Source organism: Chenopodium album, chromosome 4 (assembly GCF_948465745.1).
Source record: "Chenopodium album chromosome 4, dcCheAlbu1.1, whole genome shotgun sequence".
Taxonomy (NCBI): domain Eukaryota; kingdom Viridiplantae; phylum Streptophyta; class Magnoliopsida; order Caryophyllales; family Amaranthaceae; genus Chenopodium; species Chenopodium album.
Window position 1 is genome coordinate 51,604,031 of NC_137837.1, and position 17,478 is coordinate 51,621,508.

At 40.0% G+C, this 17,478-nt stretch overlaps 1 non-coding gene across 1 annotated transcript; it reads left to right on the forward strand.

Moving 5' to 3' along the window:
- Window positions 1-6,989: 6,989 nt before the first annotated feature.
- LOC145629738 (small nucleolar RNA R71) lies at window positions 6,990-7,096 on the forward strand. Its single transcript, XR_014111887.1, has one exon. It is a non-coding gene; the product is annotated as a small nucleolar RNA R71 (small nucleolar RNA).
- The last annotated feature ends 10,382 nt before the right edge of the window (window positions 7,097-17,478 follow it).

Below are 17,478 nucleotides of genomic sequence, written 5' to 3' on the forward strand. Positions count from 1 at the left end.
ATTAGTTCAAAATAAATCAATTATGAATGTCATCAACCTTCCCACCATTTTAATTGATTTTATAGCGTTTTATATTCACTGCTGCTAAATTGAACACTATTAATGGCGCTTAACTTAAGCGCTATAATTGTTTTAGCAGCGCATATATTCAATAGCGCTTTACAAACGCTGTGTTTTATAGAAAAAAAGCGTTGTTAATTAATCCTTTTGTTGTAGTGTTGGGGAGAGATGACAGTGACCCCTATGGATTTTAGCATGATCAGCGGCTTACGCTTCACCGAGAAGGTCGTACGGCAAATTCCTAACCTCATTTGGGGGGCACCTGAAGTAGCAAATTTGTTAGGTCTGGTCGTTCAGCATATAAGGACTCAACCGGTGCCTCGAGGTGGTCCTAAGAGCGGGCGATCAGAGTTGGCTTCTGTTCTTGCCCATGGCTTTGACTTGGCTGAGACGACACCTGAGTAGCGAGTGCGAATCTTTGTCTTGATTCTCATTTCCGGGACTCTTTCTCATGATAGGAGTTCACGTGCGCTCGTTTGCTACCTTCCTTCTCTGGTTAGGATCGGCGAGATAGGATCCTATAGTAGGGCTAGCATTGGATATGCTTATTTACTCTTGTCGCTGCGTCATGGCTGCAGGCAACTTAATGACCAGGCCTCTGTCGCTGTCTATGGTTTATAGAGAGTCGTAAAGGTGACAATTTTTCTTCTTCATGTCTTGTTTTAACCAGTTTAACTCATGTGCTTAGAGATTAATTTTTATTACAGCTGTGGTTCTATGAGCAATTTCCGGTATTGGCCCCTAGACAGCGTCATGGATCGGTCCATTATATCCCTGTTGGATCCAGCTGGCGTGACCGAGGCGAGTCACAAGTGAAATCCGTTTCTGCGTTGCGCGGGCTACTGCGTTGAGGCACCTTTTCTGTTGGTGTAAGAATTGATCTTGGAGCATGTTATTCACTACCTTGATGTTATTTTTCGGCTTTCATTGCAACTTTTTATGGTTTTTAGGTTGCTGTTGAGATTCATTATCGGCCTTGGTCAATTTGTTGTAGTGAAAGCAAACCACAAGAGCATATAGAATTCAAGACTAGTGCTCACACACTCAACTCTCATATATGTGGCGAGTAAAAGATGTACTCGATCGCTCTCCAACCAACTCCTTTATGTGAACAATGCCTTCCCAACTCACACTCTCGTGTGTATAAAATAATGAACGCTTAACCTACTAGTCGACTCGAAATATGTCAAATCATAACTTGCATTGATAAACAACACTTTCACATTCATACAATTCTATGCATAAAGGTCGAAAGGTCTTTAAAGCTCGTAATGTAAGGCTAGGGTAAAGGGTAGGATAAATTTGGGAATAAGTGAGAGAAAAGCTATGCTTAACGGAGCAAATCCTAATAAAGCCCATGATCAAAATAAATAATGATCAACATCTCCTACATAACCAACTCCAAAATCAATCTACCAAATATACTCCGATCATAATAAACAATCCCAACTCTTACAATTTCACTCAAAAGATATAATAATGAAGAAGTGGAGTGAATAAACAAACTTTATTTCCAAACTTGAATTTTCCATTGAAGCTCTATTTTTTTCCTTTTGATTAACCTCGAACTAGAACATTTGAACATTGAACATTTTTTTTTCTTTTTTTTTGCTTTTTTTCTAATCAAGTTCACTTATTTTTTTCACTTTTTTTTTTCTTCTTGAACTTCTATTTTTTTCATAATATCATGCTTTATTTTTTTTCAAGAAAATATAACTTCCAAACTCATTAAAACAAACATGATAAAAAAACAAAACAATTTCTCAAAAACCCACCCACATTGTGCAAATAATAAGCACACTACAAACTCTCTCACCTCACTCACTAATAGCTCCCCCAAGCCAAGCTTGGGACTAGTAACCAATGGGGCAAAATAGGCTTGTAATGTGGCTAATAAACATCAAAAAGTCAAGACAACAACATGGGTAGCAAGAAGGGAACAAATGTATCTACAATCATCTCGAGGCTACCAAAAAGAACAAATGCCTTCGTCCTCCTCAATGTGCTTAATAATGAATCATATAAACATTACTTATATTTGCAAACCAATACTCAAATTCATTGACATAGCAGGAACTAACACACATTCCTAACCAAATCAACTAGTCAAGTACTATATTCACAAGTAGTTGGGCAAAATTGACGCATGTTAAAGTTTCAAGGCAATCAAACATCAAATCATGATCAACTAATCCACAATGCTTATCATCATATACAAAGAATCAAAACAATTTTCTCAAGTAAGGGGCACAGGGAAGCATGATTTACAATTCATTGGAACGTATTTTTGGATTTTTTTTATTTTTCAATTTTTTTTTGTATTTTTCATAAATAAGAAAGCAATAAATATATCCTAAAAATCAATAAATCTAACCTAAGAAAACACACCAAAAATAAAAGAAAAGAGAAAAAGAAAGATACCAAATCCATAATCTCCCCCAAGCTAGAATCAGACAATGTCCTCATTAGCTAGGGAACTAGCCCAGCATAGCTAGTCCTGGTCATTCTCATCCATGGAGCCAAACCCTGCACCTCCACTGCCACCTGCACCACCTGCACCAGAAGAGCTACTACCAAAATAATCAGCATGAAACCCCCCCCCCCCGCGCCGGTCCCCCGAAAGGAATGTCGTGGCCGTACCCATGGAAAGCAGAATAGTCAGTATAAATGCCATGGGCAGTGGGATCCCTATCGTATCCCTGGGGTGGAGGCTGAAACCAGTCAGGGTAAATAGCATTGTCGGGAATGTTGCCCCGACGAGCATAATCATCGTACATAGGGTAGAGAGCTCTACCCTGGTTCCTCTCCAAGTACCCTAACCTCTGGTCTATGGAGCCTACCATCCTCCTAAGGTCAGTGTGGGAATTCTCCATACGTCCTAAGGCCTGACCTATACTCTGAAGGTCCCAAATTGGGTCAGAGTCAACATGGGGAACGGAGTGAGACATGCGAGGGGGAGAAAACGCCACCTCAGGCTGAGGCTGAGGCTGGGGTGGTGGAATGGTACTGGTGGTGCTTGCCCCCTAGCGTTGGCAACTGAAAGGTCATACGTGTAGGATGGTTGCCCTGGGGGAAAGGCGGTCAAGTCAGAACTAGGTAGGGGAAAAATGGGCAAAGGATGCTCGGTCCCAGTCCTAATACACCAGTGGGGTGTCTACTCACTATCCGGTCGTACCCACCCTAACTCCTCAAAATACCTAGCAGTCATATAGGTATCTGGTCCACAGTTGGTCAGTTGGTGGGGTCCACCCTCAACAAAACCGGCCTTTTTCACTGCTATTCGAGTGATAAGGCCTCCTATACGAATGGGGTGCAAGATGTGGTACTGGCCGTGGCATGTCTGCTCAGATGGTGAATAATGTACCTACCTATGTTCAATTTCCCAAACCCATACACATAGTGTCCTATGACAACTAGTTCGTTAGTTTGGGCATTATGGGGCTTGTTCCTAACTAAAAAACACAAACCCGCAAATCTTTGCCAGATTTTTGGGATAGGGTGATGAATAGGTTTGGTACTAGCATGTTGGGGGTCGGGAGTAGGCAAACCAGTCAGAGAAAAATAAATGTCACCCATTTATAGTCCGCATGCCATTGGTGAGGTAACTCAGAATTTAATTCAAATAATTTACAAAATTCTACATAATTTAAACTAATATTCCTATTGTTCAACCTAAAAATTAAATTCGGCCCATTTCTACTATTTACAACTTTTAAAGAAGACAAGAATTCACAAGTTAATTCTTGGTAAGTAGGATAATGCATATCAATGGATTTTCTCATGCCTATGTCATTTAAAAACCGTTTCACAAAATCATACAAACCAAATGATTCTAAAGTAGGGCGGTGTAACCACCGCGAAGGAATTACCTCGCGCCTGACTAGGTGTTCTAGCCGCTCCTTTTGCTCCTGGCTAGCGATACGGATCGTCGGCCAGTACGGGAGTTGCAAATCAGGATCGTATTCATCCCTCGAACTACAACTCCTACTGAAAATAGACCGAGCCCTCTTTGAAGCCATCGTAGAAATGGGTATGAAAATTTATTTGAATGAAATTCGAAAATTATTATATAGAAATGTAGAGGATGAAGAGAGGAGTAATAATATGTAAAAAGTTTTGGATTTGGGTGAGAATTGGAGAAGAAATCTTATAGAGAAGGTAGAGAGAATTTGAGTTTTAGAGAGAGAAAGTTATGAAGGTAAGAAGAAATGAAGGGAGAAAGAAGAAAAAAGAGAAGAAGAAGAAGCGGACGCCCCTCGCGCCCGGCTGGGCGATCAGAACATTTTATTCGCATAGTCTCGCGCCCGGTCGGGCGGTATGTTTTCCGGTCGGGCGATCTAAATTACTCGATTTCGTATACTCTCGCGCCCGGTCAGGCGCCCTTCGCCCGATCGAGCGATCTGATAAAGTATTTTTTGCCTCCTCTTGCGCCCGGTCGGGCGAGGGTTGCCCGATCGGGCGGAAAAATATGTCCGTATACAACGAGTTTCGCGCTCGGTCGGGCGCCCATCGCCCGGTCGGGCGAAAACACTCGATTTTTAGACCTAGCTCTCGTGCCCGGTCGGGCCCGAGTCTAATTGACGAATTTCGTATTTACTTCTTTTCTTCAAATTTTGGCTAACTCTTTTCCTTCAAACCTGTATAAGCACTCATAAAACTCATTAAATTCCCTCATCTCTCCTCTCATAAGAAAAAGAAAGAAATTCTAGTATAAAAAGCATTAAAAATATGGGTTGCCTCCCACAAAGCGCTGGTTTATCTAGGTCCCGCACGACCTTCTTACCAAGTACAGGGATTAGGACCCTTGGCCTAACGCTTGGTCGGGTGGTTCTCACCCGGTCGAGCGTTGTTTAAGCTACGACTCGACTTCCTGACACACCCTGTGGGACGCCAATTCACCTTATCTGCTGGATCCTCCTTGACTTGGATTGGAGGCTCTTCAATGCTACGCACTAAAGATCCTTCTTTGATCGAAGGTTGCTTTAAATTGTTATTGCATTTAACACTTGCAACTTGATCTGGCGGAACACTTACCGTAGGCTCAAATTGCACAACTTGCTTGATTGATTCCACCTTTTCGTCCTCAAAACCAAGACCAACAGTGTAGAGGGCTATTTATATTGCATCAACTTCCTTTTGCCATTTGTCTATCTCATCTGAGAGGGATGCAACACAAGATACCGCCTCCAAGGGATATTTTTCAAGAGCTTGGGGCTTGTTAGAATAATTCTCAACCACATTAACACTAAAACACTTCTCCTCTGTCATGGGGCTTTTAGGGATATTATTAAGATTAAAAATAATTTTATCATCCCCTACTGATAGTGTTAATTTACCACTTCTCACATCTATAAATGCCCCTGTAGTGTTAAGGAATGGTCTACCCAAAATAATCGGGGTTTGCATATCCTCAGCCATATCAAGAACAACAAAATCAACAGGTATATAAAATTTACCTACTCTAACGGGAACATCCTCTAAAACACCTAAGGGGTATTTGAAAGAACGGTCGGCCATTTGTAGAGTAAAATTAGTAGCTTTTAATTTACCCATATTCAGTTTGGAACACACAGATAATGGCATAACACTAACGCTAGCACCCAAATCACACAATGCATTATCAATCATTTGATTGCCTATATGACAAGGGATAGAAAAGCTACCCAGGTCTTTTAATTAAGGTGGAGATTAATTCTAAAGTACGGCACTACACTCTATAGTGAAAGCTACTGTCTCTACCTCACTAATAGACCTTTTTCTTGTCAATATTTCTTTCATAAATTTTGCACATGAAGGAATTTGTGTGATTAATTCAGTGAAGGGAACTGTTACCTTCAAATCTTTTACCATCTCCAGGAACTTACCAAACTGCTTATCCAAGTTTGTCTTAAAGTGACGATTGTTGAATGGAAGTTTGATAACTCGCTGTGGAGCATTATTTCTCTTATCTGGAGTGGCCACCTTCTCTGGATTCGTACCCTGCAATGTAGAATTAGATATATTAGTACTATGCTTTAGCCCTGCAGGGATATTAGCTACATCGTCAGGTTTAAAGGAATCAAGATTAGCGTTATTTAATAAAAACAGGTTCATTAACTCTGGGCATAGGGGGCCCTTCATAGTTTGAACCACTCCTTAGAGTAATTGCATAGGCTTGATCCGTAGGCCTGGTCGGCTGTGCCAGCAGAGCTCGCTGTTGGCGGGCTTTTAGAGTAGCGGAAAGTTGCGCAATTTGATTATCTACGATTTTATTATGTGCTAGAATAGCATCAATTTGTGCATCTCTACTCTCCATATGCTTCTGCATATTAACTAGCGTCGCTCTAATTTCTGCCAAAGAGGGGTCGGAAGATGAGGAGGGTTGTTGTGGTTGGTTTTTCTGGCTAGCATTGGGATAGTAATATTTTTGCTGATGTTGCTGTGGCGCCGGTGGTTCTTGTGGTGGTGGATATTGAAAATTAGTACTCCGGTAGGAAAGGTACTGATGATTCCGGTACCCAGGATTGTAGCTGTTGGAGTATTGGTTATTCTGCCTTTAAGCTTGAAAGGCATTAACTTGCTCCACGGAACTCCTGCAATCTTGTTCCCAATGACCTATAATTCCACAATTTTCACAGAAAGCCTCATTAGCATTATTATTAATTGCAGAAATATTAGCTACATTAGAAGTGCTAAGATTATCTAATTTTTGGCAGATAGAGGTCAATTGAGCTTGCAAAAAGGATACAGAGTCAACACTATGCTTCCCCTTGTTAGCAAAGCCTCTAGGATTCCCATATTGGGAATTATGTATCGCCATATCTTCAATAACCTGACCTGCATCATCAACATTAAGATTCATAAATCTCCCACTAGCTGCAGAATCTAAAATTATTCTAGATGAATTTCCAATGCCATTGTAAAAGGCTTGGATTAACTGCCATTGTGCTAAATTATGATGGGGGCATTCTCTTTGTAAGTCTTTGAACCTCTCCTAGGCCTCATATAAAGATTCATCGGCTTCTTGGGCAAAGTTCTGAATTGCACTCCATAGTACGGCTGTTCTCTCTACAGGATAATACTTGTTATAAAAATTCAAAACAAGAGTCTCCTAGTCAGTTATACCAAGTGCAGTTCTATTTAAGTCATTAAACCACAATTTAGCTTTTCCAATTAATGAGAAGGGAAAGAGAATCTCCCTGATTTGGTCTTGTGTGACCCCGGCTTGCCTTATGGTATTACAATATTGACAATAGTCGGCAATGTGAAGATTTGGGTCTTCACCCTTGGCTCCACTAAATTGCTTCATCTCTATCATCGTTATAAACTGAGGTTTAATTTCAAATTGTACCCCATCAAGAGCCGGAGTGGGAGTGAGATGTGGAAAATCTGTAAGCTTGAGTTGTGAGTAACCACTAAGCTTCTTTGGAGCCGTCATCTCTGATTCTAGATCTGATGATACCTCTGAATCGCTAGAACCAGTTGGAGGATCTCGGTGATTATTATTATCAGCAAAGTCCGCCAGGATTTGCTTGTAAAGGTTTTTCTGTCTATGGAAGGAACATTCGATCTAAGGATCGAATGGAATGTACCCTGATCTGGAACACCTAGGAATAAACAAAAAAAACTAAAAGCAAATATAAGATTTGCCTCAAAGAATTAACGTTCTCTGAGACAAAAAGAAATAACCTAGACTACAAAAGTAATCAGAAACAAAAATAAAACCATTTCCCCGGCAACGGCACCAAATTTTGACAAGGTAAAGTCGTATGCCCAAATCAAAAGTAATTCTTAAATCCTCTAACAAATGTAGATAGGGAAGTAGGGTCGAATCAAATGAGAAACAGATCTTTCTATTCCTAATTAACTAATGTAATCTAAATTATAAAGTAACCAATATGTGAATTTGAATATGAAACTAATAAACTACGAAGATTAAGAGTAGGGAGAAAACAATGAATAAAAGGATCTAGGGCATAGGTTAACCAATAAATAATATTCCAGGGTAGAATATAATAATCATTCATCAATGCATACATTAATCAGATTATAAAGGGCTTTCGCTACGTATTATAATCACACAATTAATTTACCGGTATTAAATCTCATCTTTCGAATCTCGACTCAACCATTTATAAATTAACCTGCCTATTGAAACTAGACCTAAACATTAATTCTCATCAGTCGAATCTCGAATCAATATTTTCAAACTCATGCATAAAAGATCAGGCCTAATCTAGTCACAGATCATTAAATCAATCAATAAGAAATTAATCTAGCGTTGACAATCAACAACAATAAATTACCCCTTCATATTATTTATGGATCCCCATAAACCCTAGAAATAAAACTAATCACACATAATAGGAACTAAACTAATCAAAGTAATAAAACAAGACATGATCAAAAGAATAAAGTAAACAACTAAGATTAAGAGAAGAGAAATCGTTACCAAAATAAATCTGTAATTAAGAATAAAGTAAGAACAAGAGTATATGAGAGAGAAAACTAATCTAAAAGCTAAGTAGAGAGAGAAAATCTAAGAATAATAATTAAGAGAGTAAAGAAGAGAGTAAAGAGATGCTAAAATCGTATTACGGAGGAGTATTTATACTCCGTACAAATCCTAAACTAAAACTAACTTAAACGACGCTAATCGCCTCCTAACAATAACACGCGCCCGATCGGGCGCGTTTTTTTTTCTCATCAGTACACTTCTCGCGCCCGGCCGGGCGCGTCACCGAGCGCCGACCTTTGTTTCTCTCGCCCAGCCGGGCGAGCCTCCGGGCGCCAGCCTCTTTGGCCAGGCGGCTCTCTTGGGCCACTATTTGGAATATGATTGGGCTTCAATTCTTCGGGCCAATCTAGGTTTCTTCTTCGGGTCTTGAATACTCAGTCCAAATGCCCCGGTATCACCTATACCGAGCCCTTAATCACCGGTTCGATGGCTCTAACCGGCCCTGGGCTATAAAATCTGGTCGTGCTTCTCCAGCGATCGTAATTGCTCTATAATATCTCGGGAAAATGCTCCAAAAGTGCAAATCCCTGCAAAAGTCAACCAAAACTACGAAAACACTAGAAAACACCAATTAGTAATAAAAGTGGCTCTAAAGAGCCAAAAACACTACTAATTATGACCAAGGGACGGGAGTAAAATACTATATAAAATAGACACATCAAATTTTGACAAGGTAAAGTCGTATCCCCAAATCAAAATTAATTCCTAAATCCTCTAACTAATGTAGATAGGGAAGTAGGGTCGAATCCGCAGAGAAACGGATCTTTCTATTCCTAATTAACTAATGTAATCTAAATTATAAAGTAACCAATATGTGAATTTGAATATAAAACTAAACTACGAAGATTAAGAGTACGGAGAAAACAATTGTAACACCCTAGAAATTCCTTTCCTTTAAATACCCACTTTACACTTCAAAATACGATTTAGGAATATCTAAGACATTACCGCCACCGTGAAAACGGCTAAGGCAACTATCAAAGATACACCGTGGAAGACTTAAAATTAAAAACCGTTTAAACAAGTCCACTCAAAAGTCCACCAAATGAAAGTAAAGTTTAAAACCAAAACAAACAAAGTCAAATAAAATCAAACTACAACTTGGAACCAATAAAGGCCCTTATTCAAAACCGTTCCAAAACCAAACCTTTGCGTTAGTCCACACAGAATATGTCATAAATAAATAAAGCATAAAACACATCATATACTTATAGAAACTAGCATGATTCTCTCTTCACTCATGCCCATTCATGAATATGCTTCATCACCTGAAAACCTTCTCTCTACTAGTCCCCACTACTCGCCATTAGAAAATGGGTCGTCGTAGGGCCAAAGTAAAGACATGGCCAAACACACAAACACACACAATCAGCAAAGCTGAATACATAAGCGTAATTAAACACACTAACATGCTTTCACCTATCAACACACACTTACCTCATTGCACCTGTTTACAAGCACACACAACAATCAACAAGACACATTAACTAAACACTAAATAATTCATTTAGCGTTGATTACGCATCGAACGGGTTTCCAACTATACCTCCCCCAAATAAATTGAGGTTAACTGACACGGGAGCTAACCGTGCCAGCGACAAAACCACTCAAAGGTGGCGGAATTCCTGCGCATAATAATAAATAAAAAGGAATGTACAGCGTCCTGTACTCCATTAGAAGTTATGGTTAAATATAAAACCCCATAACTCCCTCCATTGTTCATACTCAAGGTATATACGTTCCAAGAGTTTTGGTGCGTAATCTCTTTCACTTTACGTTATTTACGTTTTATTGGACTTGGTGATGAATCTCAAAGCATAATAAATCAATCAACAATAATTATTCAATCAACCAAACATACCAATTTAATTCTTGAATAATTAGTGACCACATATTATTTAATGTTGAACCCGTTTTAATTCTACCTCAGTGTCAAAGACACCTTAAACGCATAAAGCGCCAAAAATCCTATCCCTCGGTGTTAAAAACACCTTAAGTGCACAAAGGCACCAACAAAACAATTTATCCCTTGTGTACATAGACACTTATATAGCTCCTTCCTCATGCTTAAAGCATCAATAAAAATTATTTGAACCATAATAAAATTCCTTTTCATTATTCCAAACATAATTAACCATGTAGTTTAATTAATCATGCATTCTAACATGCCATAAATAAAAGTGTGGTTCAAACACAACATGCCCAAAATATAATTTTCCAATCTATAAACTATCACAAATAATTCATGCTTCACAATTCAATCACCAACACCATTAATTCACAATTCCATACATAAACCTTAGCATGATACTACTTGTAATTGATTGAAATCAATCCTAGCATGATTCTACATCATCAAAATATGCTAAGTACGTGAACTTACCTCAAATAAGCTCTTAAAATAACCGAGTACTCTACAATAATTCTCGAACCAAGTCGATCTCCTACATAGAGGGACAATAATACTATATTAATTACCCTTGTATACACAATTTCCAGCAACTTAAACTCACTTTAAATAACTTATAATAATCTGAAAATTATTTAAAAACCCCTAATTAAACTCCTTTTTAATGGATAATCACACCCTTTTATTAAAAATCACAATTATACTACTTTAAATAAAATTCCAACATTTTAAACTAATCAAAAATCCTTTAAAACTTCATCAAAATACATCTTTATACTTAAATTATCCATAGAAACATTAAATTATCTCTTACCCCTTTTAAACTCAAGGATAAAATTTAAAGCATAAAAAAAAAACTTCGTTAAAAATCAAAAACTGCCCGAAAATCATATTTAGAGGCTGAATTTGGCCATGAAAGGATGGTGCTCACTACCAAAGGTAGTGAGTATTTCTTAAAACATTGTTTCCACACGACAAACAATACTTTTTTTTATCAAAATCGGAGGAGTTCAGAACCTGATCGGGATTAAAACGGGATTAATATTAACGAACGGAAATCTAATAATTAAAACATGAATTTACGTGTTTAAAATAATCTGGAATTAAGTTAAACTAATAAGTAGTTATAATCACAAAAATTTCAAAACATCATTACTATAAAAGCCCTAAATCAATTATTCATAAAAACCCTAAAATCATGATTTTAATAATTAAAAACCCTAGGTTATAAAATTTATAAAATCTGAAATTTATAAAGTTTAATCATCAAAATACAATTTGATACTAATTAAATTCATTTCAAACAATAAAATCAAAACCCATAAATCAATAATTATAATTACACAAATTAATAAAACAAAGGAGAGAGAAAATAAGACTAACCTTTTTGTGTGGGAAATTTTTACGGATTCATGGGGTATTTATAGAGTAGAGAGTGTAGGGTTAAATTTGGGCTCATAAAAATGTGGGCTTGATTTATGTGATAGGGCTTAAGTTATGGGTTTTGGAATGCGTTATTCCAATAAGAGTATGTAGGAATAATTTACATTATCCAATAATTAATAAACGTTTGGCCCAAAATATATTTTACTTTTATAAAACTTTATATTTAAAATACTTTAACCTTTTAAAATATTTAATTAAAATACCTGAGCCCTTGACAATACATTTTATTAATACTTAAATACTTTATACAAAAATACATAAAAATACGGGGTATTACAAAAATGAATAAAAGGATCTAGGGAATAGGTTCACCAATAAATAATATTCCAAGGTAGAATATAATAATCATTTATCAATGCATACATTAATCGGATTATAAAGGGATTTCGCTCCGTATTATAATCACACAATTAATTTACCGGTATTAAATCTCATCTTTCGAATCTCGACTTAACCATTTAAAAATTAACCTGCCTATTGAAACTAGACCTAAACATTAATTCTCATATGTCGAATCTCGAATCAATATTGTCAAACTCATGCATAAAAGATCAGGCCTAATCTAGTCACGGAGCATTAAATCAATCAATAGGAAATTAATCTACCATTGACAATCAACAACAATAAATTACCCCTTCATATTATTTATGGATCCCCATAAACCCTAGAAATAAAACTACTCACACATAATAGGAACTAAACTAATCAAAGCAATAAAACAAGACATGATCAAAAGAATAAAGTAAACAACTAAGATTGAGAGAAGAGAAGTCGTTACCAAAATAAATCTGGAATTAAGAATAAAGTAAGAACAAGAGTATATGAGAGAGAAAACTAATCTAAAAGCTAAGTAGAGAGAGAAAATCTAAGAATAATAATTCAGGGAGTAAAGAAGAGAGTAAAGAGATGCTAAAATCGTATTACGGAGGAGTATTTATACTCCATACAAATCCTAAACTAAAACAAACTTAAACGACGCTAATCGCCTCCTAACAATAACACGCGCCCGATAGGGCGAGGCACCGCCCGATCGGGCGTGCCTTTTTGCTCATCAGTACACTTCTCGCGTCCGGCCGGGCGCGTCACCGAGCGCCGACCTTTGCTTCTCTCGCCTGGTCAGGCGCGCCTCCGGGCGCCAACCTCTTTGGCCGGGCAGCTCTCTTGGGCCAGTATTTGGACTATGATTGGGCTTCAATTCTTCGGGCTAATCTGGGTTTCCTCTTCGGGTCTTGAATACTCGGTCCAAATGCCCCAATATAACCTATACTGAGCCCTTAATCACCGGTTCGATGGCTCTAATCGGCCCTGGGCTATAAAATCTGGTCGTGCTTCTCCAGCGATCGTAATTGCTCTATAATATCTCGGGAAATTGCTCCAAAAGTGCAAATCCTTGCAAAATTCAACCAAAACTACGAAAACACTATAAAACACCAATTAGTAATAACAGTGGCTCTAAAGAGCCAAAAACACTAATAATTATGACCAAGGGACGGGGGTAAAATACTATATAAAATAGACACATTAGCGATCCTAAACCACTCTTGTAACGCCGATACCTGGAAACTAGCGTTAGTTAAATAGATAAAAGATTTAAGAAATGCGTATCTTGCACCGTCGAGCACGCGTCTCTGAAAGTAACCGATTTGCTGCCGTATTGCTGTATTTCTGTATTTTTTACGACCTCCTGCAAGCTATAGTATGCCGCTTGAAGACTGTTACGCTTGTAACTGCCTCCAATTCCACTATGATAGACTTCTGCAAGCTAGAGAACCCCATCGAAGATTGCTTCGCTTGAAACCACCTTCTAGCATTTTGTGACCATCTTCCGCAAGCCAGGGAACACGATCGAAGACAACTTCGCTTGAGATCACCTTTAGTTGTTTGTGACAACTCTTCGTAAGCTAGGGAATGCTACCGAAGATATCCTCGCTTGAAGCTATCCTCATTTGTTGCGATAATATTCCAAGGAAAATTACCGAAGACCCACGCTTGTCGATCTTTACTAGCTCGCTTGAACTTTACTTCCATTATGCCAGTACGTCGATGCTTCTGCGGCTTTTGAACCTGTATGTCGGTGCCTTTCGCTAAATGAACCAATATGTCGGTGCCTTGCTACATGAACCAGTATATCGGTGCTTTACATATTGAACCATTATGTCGGTGCTTTGCAATAAGCCAATGCTTAGGCGCTTTAAGTTAAGTGAGACGATCATTCATCCCGTCGATCACTTTATGTAATTGTAATCAAGCCGATTACTAAAATCATGTCAAATTTCTTATAGGGGCTAACTGGCGTACCAAGGAACCCAAAATATATTGCAAGAGATTGGAATAACCGCACTAAGTGGCTAGACAATCTGGCGCCACTGAAATATTTCTAGCGCCGCATATTTAGCTGTAGCGCCAGACGCTGGCACTAGCGCCAGGCGCTAAGCCTTATCGACTGGCGCTAAAGCCTGTCGCTTGGCGCTAGAGTCGGGTTTTCCATAAATACCATTCTTTTCTTCATTTCCGCTGCTGCTGCTCGTGTTTTGCTCGAGAATTCGCTCAGAACTTGAATTCACTCGTTCTTGCTCGTTTCCCAACCGAATTCGCTCAAATTTGTTGCAAATCAAAGCTTATTCCATCCATTTTCCTGATCTATGTAAGTTTTCTTCAAACTCACCTCGGTTTTAATGAATTTTGCACATATTTGTTCACGAATTTCTTGAAAATTCGAAACTTAAATTGCTTAATCCTCTTTGTTTGTCAAATTTTATGCCATGAAATTGCTTGATTATGTTTATATATTGTCTTGGGAGTAATTTGAGACTTGTTTGACACAATTTGGTGAAGAAACAAACAAATCACCATTGTTCGACCTCTTGAGGTCGGGAAGACAATGTGGCTTGTTCTTGACGTTTTTGCTAGCAATTCTTGTCCAATTTGTAACAATAATTACTATAGTATTGTAAGAAATTGTTTGAATGCTTGAAAAATGTCGTATATGCTCAATTTGAATTTGTGCTCTGTTTTAGTACTACGTACTCTGTTTTTTGCGAACATAGTATCATGCGGCTAGGCAAACCTTAGATACTATAAAACCTTAATTTATGATAATTTTGCACAATGTAGCATGGTAAGATAGCGAGGTTCGGGTTCACGGTCCCGAGACGTTCGACGGGAGCACGAGCCCGTAGAGGACGATGCCGACCCATCCACTTCACTCAGCCGACTCTATGAGTGGGATGAGCGGACTCTGTACTTCTCTCCCATTCACCACATTTTTGAGAGGGTGCGACGGGGTATCACAGTTGGTAGGACGCGCTGCCATGGTTCAGGTTGCGACATCTTGGGCAACCTATACAAGATGTACATCGGCAATGACGAAGAGGCGAGACTTCTCTGGGAGTCTTGCGGACTAGCTGTGCTTTACGAGACCTTAGAGGCTATGATTGCTTTTAGCGGGGGTCACCATGTGGTTCGTGCTCTGGTGGAGTTCTTTTGGGACACCGCCAACACTTTCCACTTTCCTTGGGGCGAGATGATGGTCACCTTAGCCGACTTTAGTCTCATTACGAGACTGGAGTTTAGCTCTGTTACGCTGCCGTTTGACAAAGAGATCAGCGTCTTTTCTCCCGAGGTCGAGGAGCTCTTGGGTTCGATTGCTGTTCGGGCTCGTGCTCGTGCTGAGGTAGAGTCGACCTAGTTTAGCACGAAGGGGATTTACCGTTTGACTCTTGCAGCGACTTTTGTTGACGATGCAACCACCCGAGATCAGCGGGTGCGCATCTTTGTACTTATCCTGCTGTCAGGGACGTTCTCCCCTAACAAGGGTAGTAGAGTGCTGCTTTACTACCTGCCTGCAGTCCGTGATCTACACTTGATCGGGACTTATGATTGGGCCAACTTGGCCTATGCTGACTTCATCCGAGCGTTACGAGACTCGTGTCGACACCGGTCCTTAACGAGGAACGTCGCTCTATCCATCTTTTAGAGGGTCGTAGAGGTATACTTTATCTCCCATAAAGTTTAGCTCTAAACTTTGATTAGCACTTGCTGATAATTTTTACCTTTTGTAGATCTGGTTCTACGAGTACTTTCCCTCGGTTGCGCCGGCGAGACCATCGCCGCGCGGGTTTCCAGTGAGTGCTTCCTGGGGAAGCCGCCATACTGGGATGTCCACTGCTTTTGTCCGAGATTGGATCATCTCGGTATGGTTCTTTGTATATTTGGATACTTTGTATTACCTTTGATAGATTCTTATCTGATAGGCGTTATTTGCAGGAGCCTGACGTGCTGTACCGGCCGTGGGTCGGCTTGGTTGTCCTTGGGCAAGCTGCGCAGTATACTCCTGAGCGTCGCTATTTCTTGGGGACATATGGAGCGATCGCATATCTTGGAGAGAGGGTTGCTATTCAGCATTCCTCGGACACCTTTGTCGTTCCTGCTCCTCCACCGCGTCACATGTTCAATGCCGCAAGGTTGGTGAGCATGTCAGAGAGAGCTAGTACCCCTAGGCGATCTTATACGATCCGTGAGCGGTGCTATGAGGAGGAGCTACTGCCGTTGTTAGCTCTAGTCCCTGTACTGGCTGAGGAGGTGGCGGTATGATGTTCAACTTTTACCTTTCGTTAAGTATCCGCCAAGTAATTCTTTACTGACTTTGATTTGCTTTTTTCAGGCTGCACCTACTGAGTTCGTGCCACCTCGTATGTCTATTCATTGTCAGGGGACATACGAGCCGATTGAGGGGATGATTCCTCCAGCTCCTGAGGGTGAGCGCTTCGTGGAGCGGTCGATCCCTCGCCATCAGACTCGGGTAAGCTTAATTATTTGCAACTTTTGTCCATATATGTTATGCATCTTTACTGACTTTATTTTCTTAACAGTTCTCGCGCGAGGTGGTTACGGCGATGGCATGGTGCATAGATGCCTTCCGGAGCCAGCTCCTTCGGATGAGGAACGTGGCTACATGTCGTCGTGACGACGCCATCCAGGAGGTAGTTTCCTTTCTTACGTTTTTGCATTACTGCTTCTATTTTACATGTTTCTTATTTTAGTTTCTTTTGCAGGGTCAGCCCATTCCTTCTCGTACCCGTACGAGACCCGAGGTGCGGAGGGAACCGGCGAGGTATAGCCCGAGACGTCGCCACATTGGTTCTGGCGGTTAAGGCGGTCGTTCTGAGGCTGCCCGTACAGAGGCGGTATAGGGTTCAGGCTCTTCATCTGAGGGTGCACATGCTGCGCCGGTAGGCCAGGGAGAGGCTACCTCGGCTCTCACAGGTGGTGGGATGTACGAGGTCGGCTCGTCATTGCAGCAGCCTCCGCAACCTCAGCCTCAGGTTGATCTTGGGTGGACAGGTCCTGTGCTGAGTTTTCCACCTCCCGAGGAGACCGAAGCTGGAGCTGGAGCTTGAGCCGGAGCTAGTGGAGAGGTTACTCCTCGTACGGCGCAGTTTTATGAGATGATGGGTGTACGTCCCTCGACGTCGTAGTTTGTTCCTGTGCTTTTTATTTTATTTTGACTTTGTATAGAACTTTGCCTTTATTCATTATTTAGACATGCTTGTATATACATATTACT